Raw genomic sequence first — 25,584 nt, 5'->3', positions numbered from 1 at the left:
CCCGAGGGATCGAAAGTCACTTGAATTCAATGTTGGTTTTCAGCCTTGCTGCTTACGTGTAGTGATTTCTTCAGATTCTCTGAACCTTTTGATGATATTACGGACCCTAGATGGTGAAATCCCTAAATTCCTTGCAATAGCTGGTTGAGAAATGTTGTTCTTAAAACAATTTGCTCACACGTTTGTTGACAAAGTGGTGACCCTCGCCCCGTCCTTGTTTGTGAATGACTGAACATTTCATGGAAGCTGCTTTTATACCCAATCATGGCACCCACCTGTTCCCAATTAGCCTGTTCACCTGTGGGATGTTCCAAATAAGTGTTTGATGAGCATTCCTCAACTTTCTCAGTCTTTTTTGCCACTTGTGCCAGCTTTTTTGACACATGTTGCGGGCATCAAATTCCAAATGAGCTAATATTTGCAAAAAATAACGTTTTCTCAGTTCGAACATTAAGTATCTTGTCTTTGCAGTCTATTCAATTGAATATAAGTTGAAAAGGATTCGCAAATCATTGTATTCTGTTTTTATTTACCATTTACACAACATGCCAACTTCACTGCTTTTGGGTTTTGTACTTCCTGTTTTGTGCCTTGAACCAAAAGAATATCCACATTTTGTCCACAATTCTAAGGATTCTTCATTCATCATCCAAGCAACGTTTTGAAGTTTTACAATACAACTAAACCAATTCATGCTTACTAAACTGTCTGTAGGAGTGACTTCGTGCATATTTCGACGTGCTATCGTAATGTAATCAAGCCAGCGTCGTTAGCATTAGCTAATATGCTAACACGTTGACGAGTATCTGTGTTAGTATTATTAACTTACAATGGCATTTTTTTCGTCTTGTTTCGTAAATTCACCAAAACGTCAGTTATTGAGTCTGTTTCGCTGATTGGAGAGCTAGCTTCCTCAGCTAGTGCGGCTTCTGTTTTGTTTGATCAGCCGTTTTACTGCCGTGTTACAGACACCGTTTAGAAACAATTATTGTATGTAAACATTTACAAAAATATTTCGTACCTCTATGTATCTGCAGCTTATGGTGCCGTGCGGCTAATATATGAAATAATATTTACTTCTTCTAAAATTTGGTGGGTGTGGTCAACCCTTTCTAATGTTTTTATGCGTGTGGAAAGGTCAGTTTCGGACATGCGTCACATTTGTGCCTTGACTTCAGTGGAGGAGCCGAAATGAATTCAAGCCTTCATTTAACGACTCCTTTGACTCACTTGATTGTTTAATAAAAACGTGTGTTTTTTCTGCACCGTTATTAAAAAAAAAAAAAAGGACCTCTGGGAAGCTTAAGTGTTCACTCGAATGACCACTGAGTCATTGCAGTACATCAATAAAAGCGCTTTTGCAGTATTTTATGGCGTTATATGACTTAGTTCTTACTTCTTTAGACAAGGTATTTGACCTTTGGATCGCCAAGATCTCGTTCAGTGAGGAATCAAATACGTTTTTGGTAAAAGTATGCTGAATAAACCGTGACGTAATGCGATACGCTTGCTTTTTCTTTGGCTTTTTTTGTGTGACGTCACCCCAAGGAGGTCTTAAGTGATGGCAAATAGGATGATGATAACCGTAGAACAGTAAGTAGATCTTGTCCTGTCTGTTCAGTACGGTTAATTTAAAAAAATAATGAGACACAATCCAGTCGTCGATTACATCCATTATTATAACTTATTATTTATCCATTCATGTCAACTTATTGATGTATTTATAAACACTTTATTGATGTATTCATTATTTGAGTTATAGATTGAGTACAGTGACTAAACAAATGTGTCTTCTTCAGACATGTTGAAATGTGAAATTGCAAATATGTGATGAACCATAATGTAATTATGTGCATGATCAAGATGAAATCCAAACAAAACCAATAAATGCAGTGGCCCTGCTCTGTAAGCCTTTAACTTCTTTTCACACTTTTAGTAGTAGTTTTATTACAAGGTGATTAACTTATTTTAACACTATTAGAGTTATGAATGACTATAAGAAAGGGCTAAAGTAAAGATAAAGGGTTTATGGTGGCGACAGTTTGACTTCGGAACAAATTCTTAGGATTTTCATTGATTCTTATCAGAAAAAGGTTTCTAAGTTTGACGAAAAAAAGTTGGTGTTTGACTTAAACACTTTCTGGTGTTGTAATGGTGGTTCTTTGCTCAAAATGTTGCATAGATTATGTTTTACAGATCATCTTCAGAGCCCTTTCAGACCGTCTCTTCAGGAGGCGCCGTTTTGTGGCCATATATAACTATACGCTTATATTATATTATATATTATTGAAAAAAAGAAAAACTATTAGCAAGTATAAAAACGATTTTCTGCAAGTAAAAAAAATTATTAGCAAGTATAAAAAAAAAATTCTGCAACTAAACAAAACAATTAGCAAGTATAAACATTTCTGCAAGTAAAAAAACGATTAAGTATAAAAACAATTTTCTGCATGTAAACAAAACTATTAGCATGTATAAAAACGATTTTCTGCAAGTAAAAAAAACGATTAGCAAGTATAAAAACAAATTTCTGCACGTAAAAAAAACTATTAGCAAGTATCAAAACAATTTTTTGCAAGTAAAAAAAATTATTAGCAAGTATAAAAACAATTTTCTGCATGTAAACAAAACTATTAGCATGTATAAAAACGATTTTCTGCAAGTAAAAAAATATATTAGCAAGTATAAAAACAATTTTCTGCAAGTAAACAAAACAATTAGCAAGTATGAAAACAATTTCTGCAAGTAAAAAAAACGTTTAGCAAGTATAAAAACACATTTCTGCAAGTAAAAAAAACTATTAGCAAGTATCAAAACAATTTTCTGCAAGTAAAAAAACAATAAGCAAGTATAACAATTTTTTGCAAGTAAAAAAACGATTAGCAAGTATAAAAACAATTTTCTGTAAGTAAAAAAAAACTATTAGCAAGTATCAAAACAATTTTTTACAAGTAAAAAAAAATATTAGCAAGTATAAAAACAATTTTCTGCATGTAAACAAAACTATTAGCATGTATAAAAACGATTTTCTGCAAGTAAAAAAAAATATTAGCAAGTATAAAAACAATTTTCTGCAAGTAAACAAAACAATTAGCAAGTATCAAAACAATTTTCTGCAAGTAAAAAAACTATTAGCAAGTATCAAAACAATTTTCTGCAAGTAAAAAAACAATAAGCAAGTATAAAAATTTTCTGCAAGTAAAAAAATGATTAGCAAGTATAAAAACAAATTTCTTCAAGTTAAAACTTTTGGCAGTACTATTCTGTCCTGCGCGATCCACAAACGTGCACTCAGAGCACCTGTAATTCGCACTCTACAACGACAGGCGGTGCTGCTGAGTCAATTTAAAGCCGTCAGAGCTACTGTTATTTGCGCATGGTGCCGTCCGCCAAAAATACCAAAGAAAAAGAAGCAGGGTGGGGAGTAAAATGGCGGACAGAAGAGAGAAGAAACAAGCTCACCCTGTAAGTTATTAAACTGTAAGTTCGTTTTTTTACTTACACAATTTTTTTTATATACTTACGAATAATTTTTTTACTTGGACAATTTTTTTAAATTTTTTAATTGCGAACTACTTTTTATGGATAATGTCGTAATGTTGAAATTTACTCATAAACCATGATTGAAGAAAATAGTGTTTTTTACTTGTGTATCATTTAGTTAAAACTATATATATTTTATACTTGCGAATAGTTTTTATTTGCATATTTTTATTATTTTTTTTACAGAAAATTGGCTTTTTATTTTAAGATATTTTTTTACTTGCAAATTGTTTTTTAATTGAAGAGAGTCGTTTTTTACTTGAGAATCTTTTTTTAATTGAAGAACAATTTTTTTTTTACTTGCAAATCTTTTCTTTAACTGAAGAGAGTTGTTTTCTTTTTTTACTAGTTGAAAAAGAAAAGTTTTTATACTTGCAAATCATTTTTACTTGCATATATATGTTTACAGAATTTTTTATTTAAGATATTTTTTTTACTTGCAAATTTAGTTTCAATTGAAGAAAATTGGTTTGTTTTTTACTTAAGGAATTCTTTATTTTTTTTTACTTGCGAATGAAAATAATTGTTATACTTGCGAATAAATTTTGTACACGCATAATTTTTTTTATTTGCTAATCATTATTTTACATGCAGAAAGTGTTTTTTTAAAACTTGCGATTCGTTTTTTTAATTGGAGAAAATTGTTGGTTTTTTTTGCAAATATATATTTTTTTTAATTGCAGAAAATATATTTTTTTTACTTGCAAATCATTTTTTTAATTGAAGAAAATTGTTTTTATACTTGCAAATTATTTTTTTTACATGCAGAAAATAGTTATTTTTCTGGCACATTGATGGTCGTGAGCAAAAAAATTGGTAACACTTTAGTATGTGGAACATATTCACCATTAATTAGTTGCTTATTAACATGTAATTTAGTAACATATTGCCTCTTAATTAGTCATTATTAAGCACTTATTAATGCCTTATTCTGCATGGCCTTATTATACAACCTGTAAGCCATTAACTACAGTAAGAGTCTTCCCTCAATAACCTCAGAATTATTGCTTATTAGTAACCCTAATCCTAACCCTAACCCTTATATGTTCCCCTAGTGTCCAAATAACTTTAAATTAAGTCTTTGTTACTTAGAATACTAAAGTGTTACCAAAAAATGTGTGTTTGTGGGGTTTTGCCAGTAATTTCACTCCACAGTAACGGCAACAGGGGAGGATGCATGTGCATGTACGAGCCAGTCTGCCCCACAACAAGAGGATAAAGATAAAGCGTCGGACTACTGCAAAGCTTTTCCGGTAAAACTATGGAGACGTTGTCACACTTGGGAAAAACTTCACAGGACAGAACAAATTCCAAACATTTCCGGGAAATACAGTACACAAAAAAGGCACCAATAGGTAAGAGAAATAGGTTTTGCATGACAGGTCCCCTTTAAGAAGGTCCATGTTTGAGGGGAGGGTGCAAAGTGGAGCCACACCCACCTGCTCTGCACGCTGGGCCTGGTCGTAGTTGTCCAGGTAAGTGCCTTCCAGCGCCGTTCCCACAATGGTCAGACCTTTGCCCGCCTTGAGCTGGTTGGTGAGCGAGAGCAGGCGAGGCTGCTCTATGTTCTGCTCGCTGTCCGTGCTCACCAGCACCAGCAGCTGGGGCCTGGGCGCAGGGGCGGGGTCACACAAAACCCAGGTCAGTGGAAAAAGTCACGTCCGAGACATGTCCACACGGACAATCGCGTTGTGTGCTTACCTCCAGTTCTTGGTGTGGGGGGGCCCCTCCTCCAGGCGCATGAGAGCGTAACGTGCGGCGCTCAGAGACAGACCTCGGATGCCGTCACCCCACTCCTTCTCCGCACTGAAACGCACCATCAATAACTGTCATACGCATATTCACTCGGCCTAATGCAAATGGAGTCGGTGCAATATCATACAAAAGCAGTGTGCCGGCCACAACATTAGGTACACCTGCATCTAATGCAGACCTGGGCAATTTAAGTCCCGGGGGCCACATGCGGCCCGTTCAGTTTTTCAATCTGGCCCGCCGGACATTCCCAAATAATTGTTTTAGATCTTTAAGATGTAAAGTGTAGCTGCCATTATGATGTGCAGTCATGTTTTCTAATGACCGGAAGTCTTGAACTCTACAAAGTATTTCAATGGTTAGAATCTGCACTTTTGCATGATATACTGTGGTAATCTAATGAGTTACTATGGTAATGTAAGTCACAGCAGCTCAGACGAGGCACCATGCAGTGTGGGCGGGGAGCGTTTCCACAGAGTGTTCCCAGAGCGGCCTGAAATGCGGGTGTCAGGGACAGACGCGGGAGGAGATTTTTACGACAAAGTTCTACAAGAAAAGTGATATTATATCAGATTGTAGATGTTTTTTTTATTTACCGTATTTCCTTGAATCGGCGCAGGGAATACTATTACTGCCGGGTCAAACTCGTTTCTCAAAATAATTAACGCATGCTTGGCCTTATCGCCGGTTTATTATTGAAGCCGGATCAAATTCGTTTCGCAAAATATTAATTTTATTATCGCATGTCTATAATTTTCGCCGGGTCAAACTCGTTTCGCAAAATATTTAGCATATGGCTAGAACTTCCACCGGGTCAAATTCGTTACGTCACGAGTGACGCTTTACCTGTCCTCATTTTCAAAATGGAGGAAGCTGCTTTCAGTAGTTTACAATCGCACAAAGGAAAAAAGATAAAGAGCTTTTCAGTAGGATTTAAGGTCCAAGCTATTGAATACCGGTACAGTATGCTAAAGAGAACAGTAAGCAGCTATGTTTTATTAATATACCGTAGCTGCGTGTGTGAAATACTGTATAAGTCATTAAATGACTCCCGCCTCCTGGTGGTAGAGGGCGCTGCCGCGCTAGTGATCCTTCTTGCGACTTCCGGTACTGCAGAAGAAGTGAACACACGCAGCAAGAGATTTTTTTTTTTCCCTCTGCCTGAACTTTTAACATGGAGGATTACATACCGGTATCTAAAATAAAACAGTTTTCTAAACTGGACTTTCAATGGAAGCAGGAGGTAATAATTAAAGGAATATCTCCATCGAGACAGAGAGACTTTTAAAACGGAAAAAAGAAAATAATGAAGACTTCTATAAACAAGTTATCCATGCTTTTGGTCAGAAGGAGCTGCAAATGGACTCCATTTATAAGTACAGGTAAGACCATAATAACGTTTTTTTTTAATTAAATGTGCTTTTCATGATGGTATGCTTACATCACACTCAAAGCGCACGCCTAAATTTTATGGATTCCTTTTGGTAAACGCCGGAGTGAGAAGAGGTTTTAAAATAATTACCGCATGCACGGCCATCCCGCCGGTTTCCGGTAAACGCAGGAGTGACAGGAGGTTTTAAATTAATTAACGCCCCTGCGGCTATTCAAGGAAATACGGTACCCTTCGCGTTCATATTTCGCCATGTTTGTTGCATTTCGCTTGATTGTAAAATATGTGGATGGAGAGGGGGTGTGACGTACATATACCATACCATACCAACTTTATTTATAAAGCCCTTTAAAAACAACCACAGTTCCATTCCATTCCATTTGTATTTATCTCCTTCATTGATGTGCATCTTTGATAGACAATTATAACACAATTATTCAGTTACACAGCAATGCCTGAGAAGGAGCAGGATGAAGAAAAATCTTATATTTTCCTGCCCCCTTCACATAATACATAGTCTTACTTAATGATATGTGAACCAACAATTACATCCAAATATAACGAAAACAAAACAAAACAAAACAAAAAGGGCAAAACTTCATGAAGTACAAACCGAACAAAAAAACAAAAGAAGTAATATACACCTCACGGGATGATACAAAACAAATACAAAACCAGGCAAAAAACAAGTAAATTAATAAATATAAAGCAAAATGTAAACACTTATGGCTGTCCATATGATTTTATTGTTCTGTCTTTATATATTTTTTTCAATTGGAATATATTTTTACAATCTTTTATCTCATTATAAAGAGAATTCCATAGTTGAACCCCCACCACTGATATACACATTTGTTTTAAAGTTGTCCTTGAATACTGATGTTGGAAATGACCTTTTCTTCTATGCTCTTCATTCTCAGTTGAAAAACAAAGGGCTGTACACCACAAAGAAATAAAGGCAAAGGACATATGTTGTCAATATTTAGTGTTTTATCCTTCATAGTTAATATTGTAAATCCCACATTCTTTATTTTCATGTACCGTATTTTTCGAACTATAAGTCGCAGTTTTTTTCACAGTTTGGCCTGGAGAGAGACTTATACTCAGGAGCCACTTATGTGTGAAATTATTAACACATTACCGTAAAATATCAAATAATATTATTTAGCTCATTCACGTAAGAGACTAGACTTTTTTTTTTTTAGAGATTTAGAGACAGAGATTGCTATGTTACAAAGTGGATGTTTGCCTCCTCCAAATAAGAGAAACATTCCTAACACTGTCTCTGTCAGAGTATTATGACGTGCCTGCACTTCCACAGTCTGACAAACATGTCTGGGGTAAGACCGCTTCCACTCACCCTGAAAACTCAATGTACTTGTAGATAGAGCCGGCGATCACCATGGCGACGATAGCGTAGTACCAGGAGCACAGGAACATGAGCGTGAGACACAAGCTCATCCCCAGGAAGGACAGAGTCCTGCCATGACAGTGAAAGAGAAAAGACGGGCAGTGAAAGGACGTTGACGGCAAAAACCAAGGAAAGGAGGGTCGGGACACGGACCAGTGGTAGAACTTGAAGCGGGGCCTCCAGTTGGGGGTCCTGAGTAGCGTCTGCAGGGCGCACGCCAGGTTCACAAACATGTAGCACATCAGGAAAAACCTGCAAAGTGGAAGGACTTTTCATTTTTATGACACTTGCAATTCATCAGTCCGACATTTTGCTCTTTCTTTGGCCTTTTGTGACAAAAATGATGTGTAGGAAGAAGACACATTCAAAGTGGTTCTCAATCGCTATTTAAAGGGGCCCTATAATGCAAAACTGGCCTTGCCTATTAGTACCTGCTTGTGTGTATTTGGGAAATCAAACAGTGGATTCATTGCGGAGATATTCATAAAATAATCTTGCCTTCTTTCATACTTCCTCTAAACCAGTGGTCCCCAACCACCGGGCCGCAGCCCGGTACCGGTCCGTGGACCGATTGGTACCCGGCCGCGGCCGCACAAGAAATTAAAAAAATAAAAAATGTTTAAAAAAACAAACAAAAATTAAATCAACATAAAAACCACAATATATACATTATATATCAATATAAATCAATACAGTCTGCAGGGATACAGTCCGTAAGCACACATGATTGTATTTCTTTATGAGAAAAAAAAAATAAATTTTTTTTTTTTTTTTTTTGAAAATTAAATCAACATAAAAACCACAATATATACATTATATATCAATATAAATCAATACAGTCTGCAGGGATACAGTCCGTAAGCACACATGATTGTATTTCTTTATGAGAAAAAAAAAAAAAAAATTATATATTTTTTTTAAATTAAATCAACATAAAAACCACAATATATACATTATATATCAATATAAACCAATACAGTCTGCAGGGATACAGTCCGTAAGCACACATGATTGTATTTCTTTATGAGAAAAAAATAAATAAAATTATATATATATATTTTTTTAATTAAATCAACATAAAAACCACAATATATACATTATATATCAATATAAATCAATACAGTCTGCAGGGATACAGTCCGTAAGCACACATGTTTGTATTTCTTTATGAGAAAAAAACAAAAACAAAAAAAAAACAATTTTTTACTACCCCCTCCCCCCGGTCCGTGGGACAAATTTTCAAGCGTTGACCGGTCCTCAAGTACAAAAAGGTTGGGGACCACTGCTCTAAACCACAGGTGTCAAACTCAAGGCCCGGGGGCCAGATCTGGCCCGTGACATCATTTTATCATTTTATATATGTCAATAAAGTACTTAATATTTTCTCACTAAATATAATGGATTTTTTTCATTTTGACAGACAAAATATATGTACTGCTTGAAATTGCATGCCTTTTAAACTATAATATCTATTATTGTACCGAGGATGTCGTTGTGGCTTGTACAGCCCTTTGAGACACTTGTGATTTAGAGCTATATAAATAAACATGGATTGATTGATTGATTGATTATTGCAACAAATACTACATTCTATTATCATACTTTCCAAACATTTTTTGTCTTAATAAAAAATCTTAACTTTACAACAAACAACCCATCAAATTAATACAAATGACAATACATTTTACAGTGTTCTTTACAGCATATTACTGTAAATTGAAAAAAAAACAAAAAAAAAACATTTTGCGTTAAAATTCTGTTGACTGAGCTGCCATATTTTTGACTGTAAAATCTTGTTTTGAACAATGTTTCACTGTAAATGGAAAAACGATACATTTGTTTTTACGGTAGAAAAACCTGCGGCTAAGTTGCCATATATTGTTGTAAAAACTAGGGATGTCCGATAATGGCTTTTTGCCGATATCCGCTATTCCGATATTGTCCAACTCTTTAATTACCGATACCGATATCAACCGATACCGATATCAACCGATATATGCAGTCGTGGAATTAACACATTATTATGCCTAATTTGGACAACCAGGTATGGTGAAGATAAGGTCCTTTTAAAAAAAAATAAAAAAAATAAGATCAATTAAAAACATTTTCTTGAATAAAAAAGAAAGTAAAACAATATAAAAACAGTTACATAGAAACTAGTAATGAATGAAAATGAGTAAAATTAACTGTTAAAGGTTAGTACTATTAGTGGAGCAGCAGCACGCACAATCATGTGTGCTTACGGACTGTATCCCTTGCAGACTGTATTGATATATATTGATATATAATGTAGGAAGCAGAATATTGATAACAGAAAGAAATGGGGGGAGGGAGGTTTTTTGGGTTGGTGCACTAATTGTAAGTGTATCTTGTGTTTTTTATGTTGATTTAATAAAAAAAAGACAATAAAAAAAATTAAAAAAACGATACAGATAATAAAAAAAACCGATACCGATAATTTCCAATATTACATTTTAACGCATTTATCGGCCGATAATATCGGCAGACCGATATTATCGGACATCCCTAGTAAAAACCAATAAAAAAATAATAAAATAAGATAACTAAATTAAAAACATTTTCTTGAATAAAAAAGAAAGTAAAACAATATAAAAACAGTTACATAGAAACTAGTAATTAATGAAAATGAGTAAAATTAACTGTTAAAGGTTAGTATTATTAGTGGACCAGCAGCACGCACAATCATGTGTGCTTACGGACTGTATCCCTTGCAGACTGTATTGATATATATTGATATATAATGTAGGAACCAGAATATTGATAACAGAAAGAAATGGGGGGAGGGAGGTTTTTTGGGTTGGTGCACTAATTGTAAGTGTATCTTGTGTTTTTTATTTTGATTTAATAAAAAAAAACCAAAAAAAAAAACGATACAGATAATAAAAAAAACGATACCGATAATTTCCGATATTACATTTTAACGCATTTATCGGCCGATAATATCGGTAGGCCGATATTATCGGACATCCCTAGTAAAAACCAATGTAAATTTAACATAACAATTCTGGCAACTAAACTGCCAGTTTTTTCCGTAACCCCCCCCCCCCCCCCCCCCCCCCAAAAAAAAGCAATGGTACTGTTTTTTAATTTACCGTAAAATGTTCCAAAAAAATTTAAAAAAAACACTATTTTACAGTAACATTTTGTAAATGGCAAGTTTTTACTGTAAAATCAACAGTCTACTTAAAACAATTCATATAATTAATAATGATACCTAGAGGCAAATTCATGCATTATTCGCTGTTGCAGCGGATTATCTCTATATGGTAGAAACTTACACAAATACCCTTACGTGAGTCGGCCATTTTTCATTTATTTACAACCGGCTCTACCACAACATTTCCACGATGAAACCCAAGGAAGGAAAATGCTCTGTTTGTTTGTTTACTTTCACCAGCACAAGTCACGACAAAAACTTTCAGTCTCATCTCAAGGAAGAATTGCTTTACTTTTAACTTTCATCATTCGTGGCAATGAGCCTTCAACTGTGAAGAAGTCGCTCTGAGTGTGTGCCAAGAAGAGTCCTGCTTCAACCACAGACCTTCACAAAAAGATGGATTTTCCGGAATAGTACCGTACTTTTAATGGCGTGCTAAGTGACTACTATTTACGGCAAAGGAGGAGACAGTGAAACGGTTATTAATAACAGTTGGTTAGGAATGTGTGAGTGTTACGTTAGCTCAATTTGTTGTGTAGCTAGTTTAGCCTTCTACTGTAAGACAATAGTGTCACCATCCTCCGGCAAAATAAAGAATCCTTTTCCTAGAAACTATTTTTAACTGGATCAGTGCCTACTGTCTTTGGCAATGGCCCGGTTAGCAATGCAATCCGTTACTACGTAAGCTATGTAGCACGTAGCTTAGCTTACTGTATAGCAGGCTTGAACCTCTCACGTTTAAAAGTGGTCAAAGCAGCAACACGATATAGTGTAGAAAACATTTTATCGTCGATATACACATGTATATGTCCAGGATTTAGCAGACTAAACTACGCTACTAGAACACAATCATAATATGACCCCTTTAAGGCTGTAAAACACTTTTTTTAAACAAATTATTGAATTGTAGAATGATTGAAAGTAGAATATTGCTTTGCCTGTACAGGTAATACAAGTTTTATGATGGTGACAGTTTCTAAGCCAGTGCGATAATGCCACTAAATACGGCAAACAACGTGGTCCAGTTCTTACATGGACAGGATGGGAGCGACAGCATCCAGGGAGGCGATGAGGATGCCGCTCTCGCAGATGAAGGCGGTCAGCAGCAGAGACCATGTGGGCTCCCCCGTTGGCCTTCCCGTGCCCAAAAATCTGCAGGGATGGAAAACATTATGGAAAAAATTAAGTTGAGACTACTAGCGAGATGTTAACCTAGCATCATGTTTAGCGTACACATACTAATTAAAGCAGGGACTTTATTTACTTAACCTGCAAAGATGGCAGTGAGTTCATTGGGCACAAATTGTTATGAATATCTTTTATATACAATATATATATATATATATATATATATATATATATATATATATATATATATATATATATATATATATATATATATATATATATATATATATATATATACCGTATTTCCTTGAATTGCCGCCGGTAACATAGTATTCGCCTGCCTAGAATTACAGCCGGGTCAAACTCGTTTCGCAAAATAATTAGCGCATGCTTGGCACTTCCGCCGGGTCAAATATGAGTCATTAAATGACTTCCGCCTCCTGGTGGTAGAGGGCGCTAGTGATCCTTCTTGCGACTGCTGGTACTGCAGAAGACCGTGCTGCAGAAGAAGACAACACGCAGCAAGAGTGAGCAGCCATTGTTTGCTTGCACTTTTACCATGGAGGATTACATATCTAAAATAAAACAGTTTTCTAAACTGGACTTTTAAAACTGAAGAAAGATAAGGAAGACTTCTATAGGAGCTGCGCATGGACTCATTTATACCTAAAGGTAAGACTATAGTAACGTTTTTTTTTATTAAATGTGATTTTCATGATAAGGTAAGCGCCGGAGTGAGAAGAGGTTTTAAAATAATTAGCGCATGCTTGCCAATCCCGCATGCTTTTGGTAAACGCAGGAGTGAGAAGAGGTTTTAAATTAATTAGCGCCCCGGCAGCTATTCAAGGAAATACGGTATATATATTGGAGTGCATGAGAAAGTGGAAAGGAAAACATAGTTTATAAGCCTCTACTTGTTTCCTACGCTTTCGAACTTTGCGGCTAATTTATGTATTTTTCTACGCCAACACCCGTAATGTTTTGTGTTCAATAGTTTTCATTAAACCCAAGCAGAGATGCTGAAAAGGTGTGTTGTTGCTTGTGCTATGGCGCCATTTTTTGGGCGAGTTCGCTCACTGCGGGTGTTGCGGGTTGAAAATGTACTTCCTGTGTTAATGCCTTGAACCGGAGGTAAAGCCGTCCATGGCGTTTCTACTGAACAGGATTCTTCATTCATCACTCCAAGCAACGTTTGTGAGTTTTACAATGTAACTAAAACAATTCATTCTTACTAAACCGTCCCATGTGTGATGTCTGTAGGGGTGTTTTCATGCATATTTGTATGTGCTCACGTAATGTAATGACACCGGCGTCGTTAGCGTAAGCTAATGTGCTAACACGTTTACGAGTGTCTGTGTTAGTATTAATAACTTACAACGGCATTCTTTTTGTATTGTTTCAGTTTCACAAATCCCTCCGTAAATTCACCAAGACGTCACCGTGGACTTATTGAGTCTGTTTAGCCGATAGTAGAGCTAGCTTGTGCCGCTAGTGGGTCCATAATGATGACTTCTGTTTTGTTTGATCAGCCGTTTTACTACAACAGTTTAGAAACAATTAAAGTACGTAAATGAACATTTAAAAAATATTTCTGTGTAAATAACTCTGCAGCTCATGTATGGAAATTGATTTTTTCTTTCAAAATTTAGTGGGTGCGGCTTATACCCCGGTGCGCTCTACAGTTCAGAAAATACGGTATTAACAAGTTCAATGCACAACAGTGTCAACGTTGTACTGCTTAGTCAGCGTTAATACCTCTGATAAGTACATTGTTTATACTGTAATATTGTACATGGTAATTGGGATTTGTTATATATTGTATATCTTATATACAAATATAATATAATAATAAATCAGTATATATCATATAATGTATATCCATTAGGGGTGTAACGGTACACAAAAATTTCGGTTCGGTATGTACCCCGGTTTAGAGGTCACGGTTCGGTTCATTTTCGGTACAGTAAAAAAACACTAAAAAATAAATGTTTGGGTTATTTTTTTACCAAATTTGCAAAATCTTCCACCAAAAGTATTTTTCTTAGTGGAATATTTGATGTGAAGTAATGGGAACCTTGGATAGGTCAATAATTCATAATAACATTGATTTTGATTCAATATTATGTTTTGAGCAATGACAGTTTGAAAGAAAAAAAAACAGCTTTGTTTTATTAGTCAACATTGCAACTTTTTCTAAACTACATTTACCCTTTAAGCTTTTTTATTTCACTTTTGTTATGTTTTTGTTTATTTTAATAGTCATTTTAGAATGTGCCGTGGGCCTTTAAAACATTAGCTGTGGGCCGCAAATGGCCCCCGGAGCACACTTTTGACACCCCTGCTATAGATTGTTGGAATAATTGTGTGTAAGTTATCACAAAAACTTTCCATTCGGAGTTTCCAATGAACAGACAAGAAGCTGTCTCTGTTGCACCAAGCAAAACGCTTGGAAGATTCCGCTGTGTACGATAGAAACAGACGGGAGGGGTCATCCATTGTCCTCGAAAACCTGATCAAGCTGAATCCAGGACAAGCCCAAGCCCGAGGGATCTTCTTCTATTGTCTTCAATGTGACCGAAAACAAGGACTGTTTACATACTACCCATTCCTGTTGAGAAATGTGTTGTTGCGTAAACATTGAACATCTAAATAAAAGAGAAGACGAAAACCTTCTTCGTCAGAGCGTGGTGCAGGACTGTACAGTAGGGATGTGCGTATCGATCCTGTGGTATCGATATATCGATACTCACACGCTACTCATTTGGCATCACTTTTCTGAAAAAAGTATCGATATAAACCAAAAAACGGCGTGTGGGGGGTGCAAGCATCACTTTCAGATGTTTTTGATGACTTACTTAACTTACTATGTGCTGGGACACACCTGTACCTGGCAGAGTATAGAGCTGGCCCAGTCACGTGACAGGAGACAGCCAATGAGCGTGGTCAACGTGCAACACACACACACACACACACACACACACACACACACACACACACACACACACACACACACACACACACACACACACACACACACACACACACACACACACACACACACACACACACACACACACACACACACACACACACACACACACACACACACAGCCAGCCGACAGCGTTGTTACTTTTCCTGAGCAGCAATCTGAGACTTCAGTAAAGTGTGACGACATATCTCGAGTACACTAAAGGTGTGATGGTGTCAGACATTTTTGTAGATCATTTTTCCAAGTTCATTTTCTCAGGGAACTGTCTTTCGTATGCAGGTTTATAGGACAAGGAAATCCTAGTTTATTGTGATACGGAAATTATTGACTTTGCTTCCGAGAAGTGTTATAAGTTTACTTCCACAAAGAGGTTTGAAACATAACATTGTTATGAATAAATGTTTTTTTTAAGCTTTTTCTACCAAGACTTTTTTTTTTGAGAAATAAGAAAAGTGAAAATGTGTATATTTTTGTTTATATTTAATTTATTTTTCATATTTATGTTATTTATTTTAATTTTACTTTTATTATATATTGACCATAATGAATGTGGTATAAATGGTCTGTATTTGTCTTGTGATTTGTCTTAAATAATAACAATAGTAATAATATTTTTGACTGACAAAAATTGCCAATAAGAAATTAATGGTATCGGTATCGATGAAAATGCAAGGAAAAAGTATCGGTATCGTATCGAATCCTAAAAGTGTGGTATCGTCCATCCCTACTGTACAGAGAGTACAGTGGCCATGTCTCTCCTCAATTGAGTCCAAATTGAATTCTGTCTCTGTTTGATTCCTTGCCTTTTGTCTTGTTTAATAAATGTCATCAGTGTTTGAACCTGACATCTAATTGGTGACATAGATAATAAAAAATTAAAAGTGATAAATCTATGGATAAAAAGCAGAGCCTGGCGACGCATGTGCGTTTATCATAACTCTCTCACTCTCTTTGTCTCTGCCCCTCCCTCACCAATGCTGCTGCGCGCACAATTTGTTTTGTTTTCAACCCCTTCTTAACCCTGAACGTACATTGAAAATACACGCAACTCTAACTCAAAATGCCGGACATTTGAGGCATTTAAGAAACTCCGCCCTGACAGCTCCGCAAAAGAGAACATGTCCGGTGAAAAGAGGACGTATGGTCAGTCTATCCTAGCCCGTTAGCTGCTAGCATGCCGTGTGTTGTGCCTCGGTGTGCATTGTTTACACAACCTGCGTTACGCTACTTAATATGTCTGTGTAGAAACTCGTTCGGTACACCTCCGAACCGAACCTGAACCCCCGTACCGAAACGGTTCAATACAAATACACGTACCGTTACACCCCTAGTAAATATTACATATATGATATATTTTATACTGCTACTATGGTACATTTTTTGTTTACTTAATACCTGCATTATCCTTTCCATCCTTACACTTTCCATCCTTTGTAACTGAGGGAACAAGGGAACAATTTCCCTTGTGGATCAATAAAGTTTGTCTAAGTCTAAGTACAAGTAAACAAGATGCTTGGGTTTCACACTAACATTTGAGTAGCGCAAAAACATAAAATGTCCATCAGGAGGTTGCCTACAGCCACAGCCGATGATACTAACGTTTGACTAATTAGAGATTAAGTTGGTCGTGTAGTAGGCAGCGTTTCTTGGAGCACATACGGCGTTAATGTACACGTATGTTGTGATACTGTATAAGGTGACGGGCAAGAGTCCACACAAGACTGACCCGGAGGGCGGGCACGATGTTGTCCTTGGCGATGGCCTGCATAAGCCGGGGCGCCCCCGTCAGGCTCTGGAGGCCCGCGCCGCAGGTGGAGAAGAAGGAGCCGATCACAATCACCCACGGCGACGGCCACGCCAACGTGCCGATGACCAAGTTGCCGTGCACGCCTTCACCGAACCTAAAGGAGGGCGACCATCAGTCCTCGGAAAACCATTCCATGGAGATCATTCGCTGGCCCACTTACTTGTCTCGGAGGACCACGCCCTCGATGCAGGCGCCAAACAGAATGACGCTGGACATGTCTTGGCAGGTTCAAATAAGGAGCATAAACTGCAAAAACTGAAATATAAGTAAGATTTGCATTTACTTCATTTAAGAATATTTCGCAACATATTGAGAAATATTCTCAATATGTTGAGAAAAAATTAACTAGTTTTTAGTATAAGTTTGCTGGTTTCAAGAAATGTAATGCCTAGTGCAGGGGTCGGCAACCCAAAATGTTGAAAGAGCCATATTGGACCAAAAATACAAAAAACAAATCTGTCTGGAGCCACGAAAAATTAAAAGCTATATTACATACAGATAGTGTGTCATGAGATATAAATTGAATTAAGAGGACTTAAAGGAAACTAAATGAGCTCAAATATAGCTACAAATGAGGCATAATGATGCAATATGTACATTTAGCTAGCCTAAATAGCATGTTAGCATCGATTAGCTTGCAGTCATGCAGTGACCAAATATGTCTGATTAGCACTCCACACAAGTCAATAACATCAACAAAACTCACCATTGTGCATTCATGCACAACGTTAAAAGTTTGGTGGACAAAATGAGACAAAAAAGTGGCATAAAACACGTCCTAGAAAGTCGGAGAAAGTTGTACATGTAAACAAACTACGGTGAGTTCAAGGACCGCGAAAATTAGTAGGACAAAACGGCGCTCGCCCAATACTCGAATCAGGGAAGCTTGTTTAATACAAACAGTGTGATTTATAACAATTAGGGAGGTTTGTGTCATGTTTGTCCTCCTACAGAAACCATATTAAAACAAAAAATATATTATTTTCACCTCATCTTTTTCCATTTTTCATACATTTTTGAAAAAGCTACAGAGAGCCACTCGGGCGGCGCTAGAGCCGCGGGTTGCCGAACTCCGGCCTAGTGCATATCATTATGTCAAGATAATGGCACTAGCATTTACTTCATTTAAGAATTTTTCGCAACATATTGAGAAATATTATCAATATGTTGAGAAAAAATTAACTAGTTTTTAGTATAAGTTTGCTGGTTTCAAGAAATGTAATGCCTAGTGCAGGGGTCGGCTAACCCAAAATGCTGAAAGAGCCATATTGGACCAAAATACAAAAAACAAATCTGTCTGGAGCCGCGAAAAATTAAAAGCCATACTACATACAGATAGTGTGTCATGAGATATAAATTGAATTAAGAGGACTTAAAGGAAACTAAATGAGCTCAAATATAGCTACAAATGAGGCATAATGATGCAATATGTACATATAGCTAGCCTAAATAGCATGTTAGCATCGATTAGCTTGCAGTCATGCAGTGACCAAATATGTCTGATTAGCACTCCACACAAGTCAATAACATCAACAAAACTCACCTTTGTGCATTCATGCACAACATTAAAAGTTTGGTGGACAAAATGAGACAAAAAAGTGGCGTAAAACACGTCCTAGGAAGTCGGAGAAAGTTGTACATGTAAACAAACTACGGTGAGTTCAAGGACCGCCAAAATTAGTAGGACAAAACGGCGCTCGCCAAATTCTCGAATCAGTGAAGCATGTTTAATACAAACAGTGTGCTTTATAACAATTAGGGAGGTTTGTGTCATGTTTGTCCTCCTACAGAAACCATATTAAAACTAAAAATATATTCTTGTCCCCTCATCTTTTTCCATTTTTCATACATTTTTGAAAAAGCTCCAGAGAGCCACTCGCCGCGGGTTGCCGAACCCCGGCCTAGCGCATATCATTATGTCAAGATAATGGCACTTGCATTTACTTCATTTAAGAATATTTCTCAACATATTGAGAAAAAAGGACTCATATTTTTTTTTTCTATCAAGAAAAGTGCACTTGTTATTAGTGAGAATATACTTACTTTAAGGCAGTGGTCCCCAACCACCGGGCCGCGGCCCACAAGAAATTAAAAAAAAATAAATAAATAAAAAAAAATTAAAAAAAATTATGAAATCAACATAAAAAACACAATATATACATTATATATCAATATAGATCAATACAGTCTGCAGGGATACAGTCCGTAAGCACACATGATTGTATTTATTTATGTAAAAAAAAAAAAAAAAAAAAAAATTTTTTTTTTTTTTTTAAATACCTCCCCACCCCCCACCGGTCCGTGGGACAAATTTTCAAGCGTTGACCGGTCCGCAGCTACAAAAAGGTTGGGGACCACTGCTTTAAGGTATTTTTGGGTTCATTGAGGCCCGGTACCGGTCCGCGAACCGATTGGTACCGGGCCGCACAAAAAATTTTAAAAAAAATAAATAAAAATAAAAATAAAAAATTATGAAATCAACATAAAAAACACAATATATACATTATATATCAATATAGATCAATACAGTCTGCAGGGCTACAGTCCGTAAGCACACATGATTGTATTTATTTATGTAAAAAAATAAAAATAAAATAAAATAAAAAATTGTTTTTTTTTAAAAATACCCCCCCACCGGTCCGTGGGACAAATTTTCAAGCGTTGACCGGTCCGCAGCTACAAAAAGGTTGGGGACCACTGCTTTAAGGTATTTTTGGGTTCATTGAGGTTAGCTAATTGTACTTGTTTTAGAAAGTCTTGACAAGCCAAATTTTCTTGTTCTATTGGCAGATAATTTTGCTTTGTTCAAGTAAAATACCCCCAATTTTTGTAATTTTTTTTTCTTGTTTTTGAACACTGACTTTTTGCAGTGTAAAGACAAGAGGAAGCTCGTCCTTTGCGTAATGCGCCTAATAGTCCCGAGCTCGGGAATCGATTTACTTGAGGATAACATCTTGAGTGATCAATGATGCTGCCGCTAATAATCCCTCTACTTTATTAAGTCACATTTGCATAGGCAGATTGGGAGACCTAATCAAATTTGGTCGGACCCAAAGCTGATTACTGCGGGACACGAGAAGATGGAAGCGGCCCGGTATGCTCGAGTGCACTTGAGCAGCGACTTCACCTGATTACGGGAGAATGCCACATATTACATAAAACTGTCCCACTCAATAAAACTTGTCATCTGGCAGAGTACCACAACTATTATGACGACGTTTACATTGCAGGCCAAAGTGGATCAGATTTAGATTACAAGGCCCCAGTGTGGAATTCGCTACTACCACTACTACTTTGCAAAATAAAAGCCAGCACACCTTAAAAATGTGTGTTTTTACATGGAAGTAAATGAAAGTAATATAATGTACACTATATTGCCAAAGGTATTTGGCCACCCATCCAAATGATCACAATCAGGTGTCCTAAAATCAAGCACTTAGGCATGGAGACTGTTTCTACAAACATGTGTGAAAGAATGGGCCGCTCTCAGTGATTTCCAGCGTGGAACTGTCATAGCATGCCACCTGTGCAACAAATCCAGTCGTGAGATTTCCTCGCTCCTAAATATTCCAACGTCAACTCATTATAGGAAAATGGAAGAGTTTGGGAACAACAGCAACTCAGCCACCAAGTGGTAGGCCAGGTAAACTGCCAGAGAGGTCAGCGGATGCTGAAGCGCATAGTGCAAAGACTTTCTGCACAGTCAGTTGCTACAGAGCTCCAAACTTCATGTGACCTTCCAATTAGCCCACGTACAGTACGCAGAGCACTATACTGTTTTTAAGCACCTACTACAAGAAGGCTAGTCAAAGATTCTCTATATAACAGGAGCATTATGCTGTTTTAAGGAAATGCTGCAATAATGCTAGTCAAAGATTCTCTATTTAACAGGAGCCCTGCTGTTTTTAAGAACATACTGCTAAACGCTAGTCAAAGCTTCTCTATTTAACAGGAGCACTATGCTGTTTTTAAGAACATACTGCTAAAATGCTAGTCAAAGATTCTCTATTTAACAGGAGCACTATGCTGTTTTTAAGAACATACTGCTAAAATGCTAGTCCAAGATTCTCTATTTAACAGGAGCACTATGCTGTTTTTAAAGACCTACTGTAATAATGCTAGTCAAAGATTATGTATATAACAGGAGCACTATGCTGTTTTTAAAGACCTACTGCACTAATTCCAGTCAAAGATTCTCTATATAACAGGAGCACTATGCTGTTTTTAAGAACATACTGCATAAGTGCTAGTCAAAGATTCTGTATATAACAGGAGCACTATGCTGTTTTTAAGAACATACTGCATAAATGCTAGTCAAAGCTTCTCTATTTAACAGGAGCACTATGCTGTTTTTAAAGACCTACTGTAATAATGCTAGTCAAAGATTCTGTATATAACAGGAGCACTATGCTGTTTTTAAGAACATACTGCTAATATGCTAGTCAAAGATTCTCTATTTAACAGGAGCACTATGCTGTTTTTAAGAACATACTGCTAATATGCTAGTCAAAGCTTCTCTATTTAACAGGAGCACTATGCTGTTTTTAAGAACATACTGCTAAAATGCTAGTCCAAGATTCTCTATTTAACAGGAGCACTATGCTGTTTTTAAAGACCTACTGTAATAATGCTAGTCAAAGATTATGTATATAACAGGAGCACTATGCTGTTTTTAAAGACCTACTGCACTAATTCCAGTCAAAGATTCTCTATATAACAGGAGCACTATGCTGTTTTTAAGAACATACTGCAATAATGCTAGTCAAAGATTCTGTATATAACAGGAGCACTATGCTGTTTTTAAGAACATACTGCATAAATGCTAGTCAAAGCTTCTCTATTTAACAGGAGCACTATGCTGTTTTTAAAGACCTACTGTAATAATGCTAGTCAAAGATTCTGTATATAACAGGAGCACTATGCTGTTTTTAAGAACATACTGCTAATATGCTAGTCAAAGATTCTCTATTTAACAGGAGCACTATGCTGTTTATAAGAATATACTGCTAATATGCTAGTCAAAGCTTCTCTATTTAACAGGAGCACTATGCTGTTTTTAAGAACATACTGCTAAAATGCCAGTCAAAGATTCTCTATTTAACAGGAGCACTATGCTGTTTTTAAGAATATACTGCAAACATGCTAGTCAAAGATTCTCTATTTAACAGGAGCACTATGCTGTTTTTAAAGACTTACTGTAATAATGCTAGTCAAAGATTGTCTATATACCAGGAGCACTATGCTGTTTTTAAGAACATACTGCAAAAATGCCAGTCAAAGCTTCTCTATTTAACAGGAGCCCTGTTGTTTTTAAGAACATACTGCTAAAATGCTAGTCAAAGATTCTCTATTTAACAAGAGCACTATGCTGTTTTTAAGAACATACTGCAATAATGCTAGTCAAAGATTCTGTATATAACAGGAGCACTATGCTGTTTTTAAGAACATACTGCATAAATGCTAGTCAAAGATTCTCTATTTAACAGGAGCACTATGCTGTTTTTAAGAAAATACTGCAAAAATGCCAGTCAAAGCTTCTCTATTTAACAGGAGCCCTGCTGTTTTTAAGAACATACTGCATAAGTGCTAGTCAAAGATTCTCTATTTAACAGGAGCACTATGCTGTTTTTAAGAACATACTGCATAAATGCTAGTCAAAGATTGTCTATATGACAGAAGCACTTTGCTGTTTTTGACAACATAGTTCAAAAGGCCTCCAGATGAGTACATGTCTGAGGTGTGTGCAGTGCACCCTGCTGCCCAGCAGAGGGTGCCGCTGAGAGAGGATACAGACAAAGGAGGTGGTGGTGATGGCGGCGATGGTTCCGATGGGGATGGACTTCTGGGCGTCACGCAGGTCACCGGAGCGGTTAGAGCCGGCCATGATTCCTGAGCAGAAGGAGACATGGCGGTAAATAACCATGACAAATAACAATACATAAATAATAAGAGGGAGGCGTTCACCTGTCACAGACGGGAAGTAGATGCCGACCAGCAGCGTGAAGAAGCTGGTGATGTCGGCCAGCACGTAGCGGTTGGCGTTGGTCAGAGGGTCCCCTTGGTCCTGCGCAGAGTCCATGTTGACCCGGTCGATCAGGTCCCCCTTGTCGTAGTAGGTCCCAAACAGGTTCTCTGCACAAACAAGAGGATTTATGGTTAACAACAGCATTTATTCAGTTAGTTTGGTAGTCAGCTGCACGATTAAGATAGTGATGTGAGGATCGATACTGAAATATCCATACCACTGATACCAGATCTGATTCTCAAATCAAAATATTGATACTTTAATTCAGGGGTGTCCAAACTTTTTCCACCAAGGGCCGCATATTGAAAAGTCAAAGTATGTGAGGGCCAATTGATATTTTTTAATTTAAAAAGTGCTAAAAACCGATATTGTGTCAACTTTGTATTATTGATAACTAAGTATATATTAATATTACATATTAATAAGAACATTTCAGCTTTTTATCATTACAAACTGATTTATTTGTACTCTTTTACTGTTGTTTGTTAAAAATAAAATTGTATACCTGCATAACATTCTGCCTGTACAAAAATATTAACGTTCAGTTACACATTTAACAGTGTTTATGGTTGCTTCAAATTAATTCATAAGTTAGTATTGTTTTATTTTCTAATTACCTAACTAACATTTGTTTATATTTTAAGTATATTTTATTTTTATTTTGAGAGCTTTTAATATTTTAGATTGGGCGTGTCCAAACTTTTACTGATAAGTCAAAGTATGCGGGGGCCATATGGATATCTTTTCATTTAAAAAGTGCTAAAAACTGATATTATACATAAAATCTTGTGTTATAGGTGACTAAGAATATTATAAAAAAATTTTAGTTTGAACATTTCAGTTTTTTCTCATTACATACCGATTTTTTTTGCTTTTTTATTTTTTTTAAAACATTTTCACTGTTGTTTTTTCCTTTATAACTATAAGATGAAATAATAATAATAATAATTTAATTGTGTAACTGCATAACTTAGTGTGACAAAAATTCTGCCTGTATAAAAATATTAATGTTCAGTTACATATTTAACAGTGTTTATGGTTGTTTCAAATTAATTCATAAGTTAGTATTGTTTTATTTTCTAATTACCTAACTAATATTTGTTTATATTTTAAGTATATTTTATTTTTATTTTGAGAGCTTCTAATATTTTAGATTGGGCGTGTCCAAACTTTTACTGATAAGTCAAAGTATGCGGGGGCCATATGGATATCTTTTCATTTAAAAAGTGCTAAAAACTGATAATATACATAAAATCTTGTGTTATAGGTGACTAAGAATATTATAAAAAAAATTTAGTTTGAACATTTCAGTTTTTTGTCATTACATACCGATTTTTTTGCTTTTTTATTTTTTTAAAAACATTTTCACTGTTGTTTTTTCCTATATAACTATAAGATGAAATAATAATAATAATAATTTAATTGTGTAACTGCATAACTTAGTGTGACAAAAATTCTGCCTGTATAAAAATATTAATGTTCAGTTACACATTTAACAGTGTTTATGTTTGTTGTCATTTTTAAAATTAATTCATAAGTTAGTATTATTACATTTTCTAATTAACTAACGCATTTCTGTTTATATTTTGAGTATATTGTTTTTATTCTGAGAGCTTCTAATATTTAAGATCACCAAACTGAAAAATTAAGAATGGTTGGGGGAGTATTTAGATTTTTTGTTTTATAAAAAAAAAAATGCTATAAAAATATAGATTTTATATTTAAAGACAAAACTTTGCGTTTTAGGTGACAAATTGTGTTATTCTTAATTATTAAAATTATTAAATAATAATTTAACAATTATTACTACCACTACTACTTTGCAAAATAAAAGCCACCACACCTTAAAAATGAATGTTTTTACCTCCAAATCTGATGCGAAAATATCAGCTTTGAAGCACTTTGGAGCGTTTAGACTACGTTTACACAGCAGGCCAAAGGGGACCAAATCAGATTTGTTCAAAATCCTCTATTCAACAGGAGAATTCTGTTGTTTTTAAGGCATAACTGAAAAATGCTACTCAAAGACGCTACTGTTTTCTAAGGACATACTGCAAAAACACTTGTCAAAGATCCTCTATATAACAGGAGCACTCTGCTGTTTTTAAGGATGAAACTGAAAACATTAATCAAAGATCCTCCAATTGCAAAAACGATACTCAAAGATCCTCTACAAAGCATGCTACTGTTTTTAAGGACATACATCGAACCACAAGTCAAAGATCCCCCATATGACAGGAGCACTGTGCTGTTTTTAAGGACGTACATCGAACCACAAGTCAAAGATCCTCCATATGACAGGAGCACTGTGCTGTTTTTAAGGACGTACATCGAACCACAAGTCAAAGATCCTCCATATG

At 36.0% G+C, this 25,584-nt stretch overlaps 1 pseudogene; it reads right to left on the bottom strand.

The window, feature by feature from the left end:
* Window positions 1-25,584, bottom strand: part of LOC133643325 (solute carrier family 12 member 5-like) — a 215,290-nt pseudogene that overhangs the window by 22,691 nt on the left and 167,015 nt on the right.

Source organism: Entelurus aequoreus, linkage group LG26, assembly GCF_033978785.1.
Source record: "Entelurus aequoreus isolate RoL-2023_Sb linkage group LG26, RoL_Eaeq_v1.1, whole genome shotgun sequence".
Lineage (NCBI taxonomy): Eukaryota > Metazoa > Chordata > Actinopteri > Syngnathiformes > Syngnathidae > Entelurus > Entelurus aequoreus.
Note: the sequence above shows the minus strand (reverse complement) of the source record. Positions and strands in the feature narration are given on the sequence as shown.